The following is a 13,115-nucleotide window of genomic DNA, read 5'->3' on the forward strand; positions in this document are numbered from 1 at the left end:
CAATTAAATTGATCTGAACTGGAAAATATCATATCATACAGTACATTCAGTGCTTTTCCCATGCATGATTAATGACATTTCCATATTTACCAGTGAACAAAACAAAACAGTTTCAAAAAAGAATATGCTAAACAACATTACATACTGACTCCATCAGTTATAGGAAAGTTTTCAAAATCGCATCATGGGTGAATAATATGAATGCAAACCACATCTCATGGCTTTGGGTGCTAAAACTCCAAACGCTGGGATTAGCTCTGGAGACAGAGGGGATGAAAAGTGAAACATCTACAGAGAAAGCGCCTCTGTCAACAGATGGTATACTGGAAAACGGTTTTAGGTTTGGACTGCCGCGTCAGCGCATTCTTTTGCAACTGGCAGTATTTTTGAAACATCACACTACCTTGTTTCCTCGGCAGACTTGCCTTGGATAGTAGCCGCTGTCAGATGGCCGAATTATATTTACTGGTCCGAAACATCGTCCTTAGCTGAACTCATGTTGCAGGTTTGCCGTGCCTGATAGTAGAACCCGTCCGCACCCTGCATCAATTCACTTATGTCAAAACGTCTTATACCTCCACATGGCTTTAATCGGTTCTCCAAATGGTTTCAAAGAGCTTCGAAACTTACTCATATCTGGAATTTCTCTTTGATTTACTATCAGAAATTCCATGTTATCAGGGTATAAAACATTATTTTAAAAGTAAAACTTTGAAAAGTCAATTTGGTATTCGCTGCACACATACAGTGCAACATCAACCATATATCATGCTTACAACATAATAACAATGATAAAGTAGCATACAGCTATGTGCCTAGCAGGATCCCCTGCTTAAACGGTTATCTGCCTGAGAAAGATACTGTTACCTAAGAGTTTTCACATACATTTGGAAATGAATTTGATTCACCTTTGGCATAAATGTAACTCTTGGCAATCTGTTTGTAAAATATTTTATTACAACTAAAAGTTTTCTGCTTTTCCTTCAGTCTTAGTTTATGATTAGTAGCTTTAAAACAGAACTGTGGTCAGTGGCCCAAACCCACCCTGCTATTACACAGAGCTGCAAAATGTCCATTAGGCAGTTTACCCTCACTTTCAATAAGAGGTTATCCTTATTCTTTATACACAGACATGTGTTTATCTTTAAGTGTATATTTAGGAGTAATTTTAAAAATTGTAGGAGCGGAAAATTGTGTGGTTTGTTGAGTGTTTTTGAATAAAAAGTACAGTACCACCTTTAGTGACCATTAGTATTCCCTCTTAGTTTTTCATCAGCACTGAGCAAATCAACTCTTGAGCTTTTAGATTTTACTATGAGTAACATCAACATAATGCCATGCATAATCCAATATGATTAATATTAATCCTGCACTGAAAAAAATTATTCATTCAATTTACTTATTAAAAATAAAATTTCATTTAATTTACTCATTTTTTTAAGGTAAGTGGTTGCCATTGATTTATTTAAGTTACATTTAAACAAAAAATAATAATAAAATAAAAAACTTTTGTTTAAATGTAGCTTAAATAAATTGATTGCAACCACTTACCTTATTAAAAAGTAAAATTTCATTTAATTTATTCATTTTTTTTTAGGTAAGTGGCTGCAATCAATTTATTTAAGCTACATTTAAACAAAAGTTTTTTTATTTTTTATTTTATTATTATTTTTTGTTTAAATGTAGCTTAAATAAATCAATGGCAACCACTTACCTTAAAAAAATGAGTAAATGAAATGAAATTTTATTTTTAGGGTGGGGATGTGTGGAATTACCCTATACAAAAAAAAGCGTTGGGTCAAAATAGGACGAACCCAACCCATTGGTTTGTAATTTACTGTTTACTGCACTGTAAAAAATACTTTGCTGCCTTAAAATTTTTAGTTGAATCGGCTCGGATTTGCAAGTCGTTTCAACTTACTATTATTTATCTTGACTAGAGATGAGTTGTTATAACTACAGGTGAGTTGTTATAACTTGTAAAATTAGGTTTTCTCAACTATATTTTGCAAGTTGTGACAACTCATCTCTGTTGACATGACTTGTAAATCTGAGTTGATTTAACAAAAAAGTTTAAGGCAGCAAAGTATTTTTTACAGTGTGGGTTGTTTTAACCCAAAATGCTGTGTTGGTTTAACCCATCGTTGGGTCAAATATAAACATTTTCTGGGTAAATTTAACCCAACAGCTGAGTTTGTCCCTTTTATTGACTCAATGGGTTAAAAATAACCCAGCATTTTTTTGTGTAGGTACTGTACCTGTATTGTGGTGCATGTGTTTTTTTTTTGGTAGGGTTTTTAATTTTACAAAAAAACTAACGTATTTTCAGGACTAAGTTGCTCTGGAGTATAAGTCGCATCAGTCAAAAACGCGCTTTGAAGAGGAAAAAACATATATGAGTTTATTAAGAAAATGATTTAACAAAATCCAAGCCGAAGAACAGACATTTAATCTGGAAAGGCAAGTTATTCAACTAAACATTAGCACAGAACAGCAGGCTGAATAGGTGTCCGTATATGTTAAAGTAACATAAACAGTTATTTACACGATACACAGTAGCATACAGAGCATACCTGGGAGGCTGAATAGGCTAAATGAACACGATAAGCCAAATCAGATTAAAAAGTATCCCGAAGTCATTCCACATCACTGAATCCACTGAATTACATAAATACAGGAGCAGCGTAGAGCGGACTCTCGCGGCTGTAAACGTTAATGTTGTCTCTTATTGGGTCGTATGAAATAATTTTGACGTATAAGTTGCACCTGACTATAAGTTCCAGGACCCGCCAAACTATGAAAAAAGTGTGACTTATTAGTCCGGAAAATACGGTATGGTTGGGTCAAATATGGTAAAAGCCCAGCGTTGGGTTTAAATGAACAAATTCTAGATAAAACGACCCAGCATTGTTTTGCAATCTAACTAAAACAAACCGTTAAACCCATTTCTGCTATGCACCACCTGTGGTCGCTCTACATGCAACCAGTGGTAGTCACAGTTTAAGATCCTTGCCGTAAATAGTTGCAGACAATTTGTTACTTTTGTTGGCTTTAACTTGATGAAATCTGAGAGTTTTCTGATTGGATGAAAGAGTAAATGGCCTTTGACCCTTTCTAACGTTTTGACAACCCCCTCGTGTTTTTCCAAGGACTGCTCACCATAAATTGGCACCACGAGGCAGTTATGTCTCTTTAGGACTCCCCACGTTGCATGACTCATGCAGGAAATCCAATCTGAGAAGTCCCAAATCGGGATATTTCCTGTTTCTCCCATTATGCCTGCAGTCATTCAAAGATGGCTTGATGTTCAGGAGTGTGTTGCTTTCAACCATCAGGTGATTCATTCCAGATAATCAGCGTGACTATGGATTAGACAACTTTAAAGGCAGCGATGAAAGATGATGAATGTCAGAAAACCATGGGGTTTAAAATATCCTATTCGACTCTCGGATGCAGATGTGCGATCCTGCTGTCCAAGCTTTACGTCTTTCAAACTCACAAGATTCTTACACAATGCTCTAGATGATAATTCAGTCACTTAAAAAAACGAAACAGAAGTACAGCAATACTTGACAGAGACAACCAAACCTATTGTATCTGTTCAGGCATATGTCATGCAATGCTTATTCCTTGCTTGTTGTGCATTCTGTCAATCATAAAGATTTGCATTTCTGTGAATAATGCTATAAATCTAGTTCAGTTCTGCACTGAGCTATGGTCTCTGTTTTCGTCATTAATGATGCAGAGAGAAATTCTATTCTCAGCTAGAGCTTCGCTTCTTCCCTGGTACGCCATCACCTTAGCCATGCATGGTATGACGGTAATTGCAAACCCAGATTTGAGACATGTGATCCCCTTCAGAGCGCAAGTGAGCCAAACCAAATCAAATTCTTTGAAATGCAGACCAAAAAATGAGACAAGCATATGTAGGTCATTTTTATTTGCCTTGGTGATAAACTAACTATGAAGCATGTGTTTCCTTAAAAGGCCATTCAAATGGGTTTCCCATCCTATAAAAATATGTTTCTGCGCTCTCCTCATTGGGTCTGTAACATCATTGATCTTTTCCTCAGTTTTACCACTCTCACACACACCATCTTACATCTACACAAAGAAGGAAAAATAAAGAATTGAGTTTGTTTTCCGAGTGTTTTGTAAATTATATGTGGACTACAGATAGACCTTAATATTCGTGGAAACTGCCAGACCGATGAAGACGTTCTCCAGTATTTCCACAGAGTTAAGATAGTTCCACTGACAGACTAATTTGAAGTTATCAAGGGACATCCAATTGGCCCACTTCTTTTAGTTGCCTTCATATTTTACAACACAGTCAATTGCTCTAGAGGAAAATCATTATTGCTCACTGTTTTCCATATTATTGCTTAAAAAAGCAGTTGTGGAGCACCGGGTTTCCTTAAGACAGATGTTCACAGTTCACTGCTGCTAAGGATGGATATTTTGCACATCTGAGGTGGCCAATGGACATTTTTGAAAATCATTGGAGATTTTCTCGTCTCAACTAGGGGACCACAATCAATGTTTCAATCCTTGGGAAACATACTTATAATATGAATAGTTTGAATAGTAAGAAATTTAATGAATGAGCACTCCTATTACTATGAATAGGAGATAATGGGTGTGTTCGACTTTATGTGGTGCTGCGCAGACCAATCGGCGGCTGACTTGAGCAATGCATGCCAGTTAAAAATTTTGTCTGACTTTAGTTGGCATTGAAGTGTCACTGACTGTGACGTATGTTTTCAAAGTACCGCAAGAGCATTCCCCAGAGCATTCTGATGATGACACAGCTCTCTGTGATTGGCCGCCTCACTGGTGACAACGATCACGTGCATTTCATGTTTAATCAAACCTTTAGTTCCACTAATAAACGTTATAAATTCATGTTTTTATAACAGGTTAAACGCGTTAATATGGATAAATATGTTATAGTGGGAGATGTAAAAATATAAAAATTAAAAGAAGCGAAAAAGACGAAACTCTATTGGTATTTTAACTCTTTCCACGCCATATGTTATGTACGGAGCCCCTTTAGGGGACATGGAGCAAAAATTAAATAAAGTTTAGTTAGTTTCGCGTGCGCACATGAAACTACCGTGTTTAGTTTTGCGGGCTCACGTAAAACTTTCGCGTAGTTTCGATAGTTTCATGTGTGCACAAAAGTTTCATGTGAGCACGCGAAACTAAACTTAAAAGAAATTCTGCACATGAAGGTTTCGCGTGAGCACATGAATCTAAACTTTTTTATACTCCAATGTCACCTTATAGGGGCTCGGTAGTTATCTCGTCAATTAAGAGAAAATATTTGCATAAAATGAAAAAATAAAAAAAACTGAAGCCAAAATGTTATTTACTAATTTTAAACTCTGGGTATGTTTTGATAATCTTTCTGAATCTGATCTCTAACAAAATTCCTTCACAAAAATGCAATTATTTCAGCTTTTTGCTAAAAAAATGTATTTCTAAACAAAAATACTCATATTTAAGAGTTTATGAACAGAGAAAAAATATAGATAGGATTAAAAGTTTTTCCCCCATTTTGTTTGTTTGTTTATTGATTGTTTGAAAGCAGAGGTGTCTGTTCTTTCATTTGATGTATTTGTATGTTTATATATTTTTAGAAGACATTTTGTGAAACTTTTGTGAAAATTACAAAAAATGGTGGTGGGCAATTTTTCAAAAAATGTCTGGCGGGGAATGAGTTAATATTCTAGGCTTATGTTTCCAGTATAAACAGCAAATAAGATATTAAATATAAAACTTTTATTAAAAGATTAGTTTTTCGACAAATTCACCATCTTATTCATTTTATTTGCAATTAAAAAAGGAAACACGGCGCACACGTCCCTACGGCAAGCAGCAGGTGTCCGACTTGACGGCTCCGTCTTCAACTTCTCCCTCAACTGCAAGCGCCAAACCTTGCCGATCAGTCTGCATAAACTCAAAGCACCTAATTCAACGCTCAATATCGTTGATGAAAGTCCCGCCTTCAATTTAAATGAACCAATCATCAATCAATCAATCAATAAAGACTCATGATTCTCTGGGGGAGGAACTTTATACAGAGTCACAAGGCAATTGCCAACATGTTTGCATGCGCAGTAACAGAAATCACTTTGCAAAAGGTGTGTTTAGCGCACTTTGAGCTTAAAAAACTAAATTTATGGTACAGTTGATGTCAGGTTTAATTGTTGGTTAGAAATATGTTGTTAATTGTGATTTAAGCACATAATTGTAGAGATATTTATGTTTTTCCATTAAAGTTGCATGATTGAAATAACCACCCAAAGGCTTTGCAATCTTGCAACCTACCTTGTAGCATATTTTATTAGTACTGACAGTTCCAGTATACTTAGAGCTAAAAAGTCCCATCTCTGTATTTAACGCCAATGATCTCTTTAAAATCGATTACCCTTATTGGCTACATTCCTGTCCTCTGCTTTCTCAGTTTCACAGCTTGCAATGATAGATCTCCAGGATGCCCCATGTAATGCCTGTGATATGTAACGTCACATCCAAGATGACGCTGTGCTCAAAGCAGCAAAAGTGGAAAACACCTGTGATGCTCCGTCTGGTAAAAGTCTCAACATCTGGTTTGGTCTGAAGACTGCGGATGATTTTTAATGTCTTGTCTCTTTCTCTCACACTTTAATATCCCTCTTTCCTAGCATCCCCCCTCACTTTATTCAAGTATCATAATGGAAAATTTCTCTTTTCCCCAGTAAGGATTAAAAAAGACCTTTGGATTGTTCCCCAGCAGCAGTGGTGATGGATAGGGATGGATGTAGCTGTTTTCATCCTAAAAATGTTGGACAAAACAAATAGTCATAAATCTTCTTGTGTGCAAATGTGGAGACATTGGCTTGGGAGAAAGAAGGGACGAGCACAGCGAAAACTTTATGGCAGCGGCTCTAGAACCTTGAGTTGGGGTGCTAAAGCCATGCAGTAGATGGTGATTTCATTCATCTGACATTTTTTGAAAGTTGCTTTGACCCAAAATGACTTATGGCGCATTCGAACCCGTGATCTTTGCGGTGCTATCACAGGGATGCCTTTGACACATTTTATCTCCAATAACAGATGATTTCTACCTAACGGCATACATTTTCTTTGCAGTTATATTCCTATAGTTTATTTGACATACAGTGCATGGTCCATAACACTTTTATTCAAAAATTTTTTGACTTTATGTTCATGCATGCAACTGTCTAGTCTAAATATGACCTGGAGTTTATTTAGTTTATACCATCTAAGTTTTTGAGAAAAGTGTGTGAGTCAGTATGTGTTTTTCTGGAAAGTAGCATCTGAAATGGAGAAAGAAGAAATTAATTTATTTCTGTCTGGAAAACATGCTCTCACTTTCACAGGTGCAGAACAGGAAGGCAGCACGAGGACATCTTGTGTTTTTACTTAAGCTTCCTGGAATTTAATATTATACCCAAAGTCAATCGTCATGGCTGGATCACATTTGGTAAACCATTTTGTGCGTCAAATGTAGCCATCAAGGTGTATCTTTTCCCTGAGAAAGCAGTTGAGACGCATCAAACCAGATGCATTAGTGGTCCTCTAGGTCTTCTGTCAACTTGTCCTCCTTTTCTCACTAAAATGAGCCAATTGTCTTGGAAAATGTGATAAAATATGTTCTGTTGTTACAGTAGATGCTTCACTCACTCAATAAGATCAAATGTCTTAAAAAAAAGAAAAAATAAGCAGAAAATGATTTTATTGAAAAACCATTGCATTGTCTTTCAACGTTCTGGCGCTACTCTGTGACAACTAATCACATTGTGATTGAAGAAAAACAAGCCTGGAACATCAGATCTTTCCAAGTCTGTTCCTACCCCCAGTTTACATTGAGGTTTTAATGATATCTCAAGGCATGTCTCTTGTGCTGTTTGGATGGGGCTTGGCATGATGAAGTCCTGTGTGATGACCTCATGGGTTCAACATAAGCAGCAAACCAGTGTTATGATCAGACCCAAAGGTCCTGGAGAATGCAACAGACGTCTAATGGTTTTGTATTTATTGTGTTAAGCTTCCTCACTCAAAGTAGATGGTTAAGATTTCCATTTGTTTATTTCTCCAGACTCTAATGTCTTACAGATGTGTACTTAATTAATCTATGCATTAAAAGTAATAGAATTAATAGAATAGAATAAAAATATATAGCATCCTCCAGCAGCTGATTCCAAATCTCAAGACTCTGTCAAGTCTTAAGGGCAGTTTACATTATAACGATAACTATAACTATAAAAATATAGTTTTGAAAATCGTTTTTATATTAAAGACAAAGTGGAGCTCACACCATAACCATAAAGATACAACGAACGATATCGTTGGGATCACTTTCTGAGTGATTTTTCCCCACCCGATGAACGATAAACTATTGACAGCCAATCAAATCTATTTGAACTTCAAGTGCACGGCGCACTCAGTGGGAAAGCTAAACGGAGATCTATAACATAATATTACCTCACGTATCCAGCGCTGATGCAGTTGCTGTGAAATTCAGTACGTAATGCTTTTTTCCTACCATACTGACTACGCCAAAAAGATATTAACTTAGATTACACAAACTAGATTCACTATTAGACTTACGCGAAATGTGTTGAGGACATCTGGTTACCCGCTGTGTAAATGCAACAAGAACAGCATATTTACATATTCAGTGATGTAAACAATTGCAAAAGTTTTTATTACAAGAAAAATCCAATATATGTCATTAAAGTCAAGTTTTGCGCGAGTGCCCCGTGCGTGAGCACATTAGCATAAAGTTATCATTATAATTAGTGATGCACCGATGTATCGGCCACCGATATTTATCGGCCGTTTTTTGATGAATTTGAAACCATTGGCATATCGGCAATAGCACGAGAAAGGCCGATACCGATTGTTAATAAAATAAATGCTGAATAGCAAAAACCACCTTTGAAGGTTGTCATGCTGTCTTATTATATTTGTTTTAGCTTAATTTGTGCCTCTCTTATTATGTTGGTCAGTTGAATGTTAATTAGATCCAATCCATGTTCAGTAAAAATAATTTGATGCAAAAATAAATTAGCTAATAGACCAACTGTATAGTATTGTATACAAGTGTTTAATATCGGTATTGGCCAGAAGTTGTCTGTTTAAATCGGACTCGGTATCGGCCCAGAAAAATCCTATCGGTGCATCCCTAATTATAATATTAGGTATGTTGCTTAAATTTTCAAAATGGTTAAATTCTAAAACGTTGTGTGTGATGTGTGACCGAATCATGAAAATTAGAATGTTTTTAACTTTTTAAATTTTTGAGATATTAACCTGAATCTTTCAGGATAAAGTGTTTGCCACATTCTCTACATATTCTAAACAAAGCAATTACACCAAATAACACTCTTTATTCAGAATATCGCTAATAACCCCAAGATTGGCTCCAAGAACTCATTTGTTTTTAACCAAAGGGTTTCGTATCTAAACTCTTTTACATGTTTTAGATCAAAAACAAAAATAATAAATTCATAACTCTTTTATTGTTTTACATTTACATTACATTTCACACACACTCTAATATATACAGACATCTACTACATGACAATACGGCTGCTTTACATTCTTTGTCCATTCAAGCAGATTTTGGGGGTGGTAAAACTCCCGTGGTCGTCGTTCAAATTTATTAAAATTTCGTTCACTTGTAGTTTAGCAATTAAACTAAATGTCTATTACAATTTCAAGAATGTCTTTACTCATCTTCAGCAAAAACAACAACGATTTTACAAACAACAGACTTTGGCGAGCTCGCACGGCCAGTAGTTAAACATGAATAAAGGTGGTGACTGAAAACTAGAAGTTACCTATGGTTCTTCCGGTGGTGTTAACAATAAAAACTCAAAAATTTCGCCATCAACAAACCAACAGAAGCATTAATTTCCACAACACCGCGCGCCACCTGGGGAAATCTTGATACCTAATAATATGGACGCGAATAGAGTTATCGTTATAGTTAACGTTATATTTATCGTTATAATGTGAACGGCCCTGTATATAACAAAAACATAACAAGGCTCAAATTTATATATTGTTTGTTAACACACAAATACAAAATTAAAAACAAAACAAAGTACATTTAGAATTAAACTGGATATTTTATTGATACACAGCTGGTGTGGTGTAAATTCCTGGAAACATTTCATAGAGTGCATAATTTAAGAGCTATGCAACCTGAGAGGTTTATTTTTCCTCACATGGGGACTGTAAAAGATAAAATTTGCAAAGATATACCACAAATCAGTCATACCAAGTCAAAATCAAAGACTGATTGATACTTCATACCAGGAATCAAGTATACATTTAAATGATCAATTGCAATTCACAGGATGAAAGTAGCGAAGAAGGCCAAATAAAAGTTGTAAACTTCTCCTGAGTCATGTCCAATGCCTTACAGAGTTTTGCTGTCTTGTTTCTTCTCCGTTACTGGACAAAATGGTTTTTCAAGAGGGGGTTGGGACTCTCAGCATGGTAAAGTAATCATATTCTGCATGTGGACCTCACCACAGCCTTGGGATCTCTCTCCAGGGCTTTTCCTGAGTTACTAGATCTGGGGAAAGCACTCAACATGCATCTCCATTGTGCCTCTTAAACCCGTCTGCCGGTAAGACAGCTGGAAAACAATCCATTCTTATGTCCTGGAGTATAACATTATATACACGAGAAGACCTGCATCTTCTGAACCTAACCTCATTAACCTTGCATCAGTTGCAAAAAGTAATAGTGCCATCCATCGATTGTTTTTGTTTCCAGTTCAAAACAGAAGTTATATATTTATGCATTCGGTAGATACTTATCCAAATCAAAGCTATACATTTTCAGTATGTGCTCAAACCCATGACCTTTGCTAATGCAGTGCTCTACCAATTGAGCTACCAGAAAAGTAGTGCACATCAGATCTGATACATTGCAGGGATTGTACATTATTGCTTTACCACTGCATGCTCAGCTGTTTAAAATAAAAGTGTGCTTAACTGCTTTGTGTGATCATCTTTATAGCACAGGTTAGCTTTTAATTTAGTTAGCGAATTAACTTCAAAATATTTTTTTATTTATTTTCATGGATGAAAGGACACACATCTTGATCACAAAGCTTATATAAAAAATCCCATTGTCTGTCTGTCGTGAATCCAGGGTTGGCACAAGAACCCAATTTTTTTGGCTTTTCATCGTGACATCATGGTACACATGTAAATGTAAATCCCGGTAAAGACCAAAAGATAATCGGGCTTGATTTGGGACGATTTACCTCCTTAAAGGAATATTCCATTTTCTTAAAAGAAAAATCCAGATAATTTACTCACCACCATGTCATCCAAAATGTTGATGTCTTTCTTTGTTCAGTCGAGAAGAAATTATGTTTTTTGAGGAAAACATTGCAGGATTTTTCTCATTTTAATGGACTTGTATAGACACCAACAATTAACACTTTACTCAACACGTAACAGTTTTTTTTCAACGGAGTTTCAAAGGACTATAAATGATCCCAAACGAGGCATTAGTGTCTTATGTAGCAAAACTATTGTCATTTTCGACAAGAAAAACAACAAATATACACTTTTAAAGCACAACTTCTCGTCTAGATCCGGTCGTGATGCGCTAGCGTGACCCCACGCAATACGTCATGAAGTCAAGAGGTCACAGAAGACGAACGCGAAACTCTGCCCCAGTGTTTTCAAGTGTGTTGAAAAAGGACCGTTCCGAGGTAGTTGTATGTCAACTGATACTAACTAATGTCTTTGTGGCAGTTTATCATTTACAATGGTCCGCAAATGTGCGTTTTATATATGTTACACGTGACCTCCCTACGTCACCACGCATTTACGTTAGGTCGCGCTGGACCGGACCTAGCCGAAAAGTTGTGGTCCAAAAAAGCATATTCCCACTTTTTCTTGTCAAAAATGACAATCGTTTCGCTAGATAAGACCCTTATGCCTCGTTTGGGATTGTTTATAGTCCTTTGAAACTCCGTTGAAAAAAACTGTTACGTGTTAAGTTAAGTGTTCATTGTTGGTGTCTATTAAAGTCCATTAAAATGAGAAAAATCCTGCAATGTTTTCCTCAAAAAACATAATTTCTTCTCGACTGAACAAAGAAAGACATCAACATTTTGGATGACATGGTGGTGAGTAAATTATCTGGATTTTTCTTTTAAGAAAATGGAATATTCCTTTAAGCTAGGGCCACACCAAAAGATTTTTTAAATCTTATCAGATTTTCAAAATGTTAGAAATCACTAACATGATGACAAAAAAAATCTATGATTTAACAGTTATGTTTCTATAGTGTGCTGATAATCGCTATGTGGTCATCACAGCACACATCTTTAAATGCCCTTCACATAAGTTCACAAACAATGCAGAGAACACAGGAATGACGTGGAAATCTCGCAATGTCTCTCGTCATCAAACATGATGGACGACGAGCAAAAAGAAATGTCACTAATACTGTGGACTGCTTTTTACATCTCTAAGGTCCATCTGATGTTCATCAGCTCGCTTTCTAATTGGTTATCGATTTGTTTCACGTGACAATCAACAGCGTGCATGTGCGTTTATCCTCATGGTTCCCCCCACACAACAGGATTTCTGATATTCAACATGTTGAACATTTCTGATTTACAAACGGAGCGCCTCTGACTTGCTTCTGAGCAGATTCAGACGCTCTTAACACGCTGTGCACCACAGAAAAATCTGATAATCACGAACACGACGACAGGAATTTTCCATAGGATTGTCGTAAGGGGGAAAATCGGACCAAATTCAGCCCGATTATCTTTTGGTGTGTACCAGGCTTTACCACAATCCCTACGATTATCTTATCAGATTTTCCTGTGGTGCGCTGTGTATTAAGAGCATCTGATTATATCTTATTGTGTGGGGGGAACCCCGCGGGCCAAATGCGTCCCTCCAATCATCTTTATCCAGCCCACCAGTCATCTTTGTATGATTTAAAATCTGCTTGGTTACTTTTACCTTTCCACTGTACATGTGATGGCAAATATACCAGAAGGAGAGTTGGAAAGGGGCTGTGGGGGGTGCCAACCATCTGTAGGTGTGTAATTAACA

Source organism: Misgurnus anguillicaudatus, chromosome 4, assembly GCF_027580225.2.
Source record: "Misgurnus anguillicaudatus chromosome 4, ASM2758022v2, whole genome shotgun sequence".
Taxonomy (NCBI): domain Eukaryota; kingdom Metazoa; phylum Chordata; class Actinopteri; order Cypriniformes; family Cobitidae; genus Misgurnus; species Misgurnus anguillicaudatus.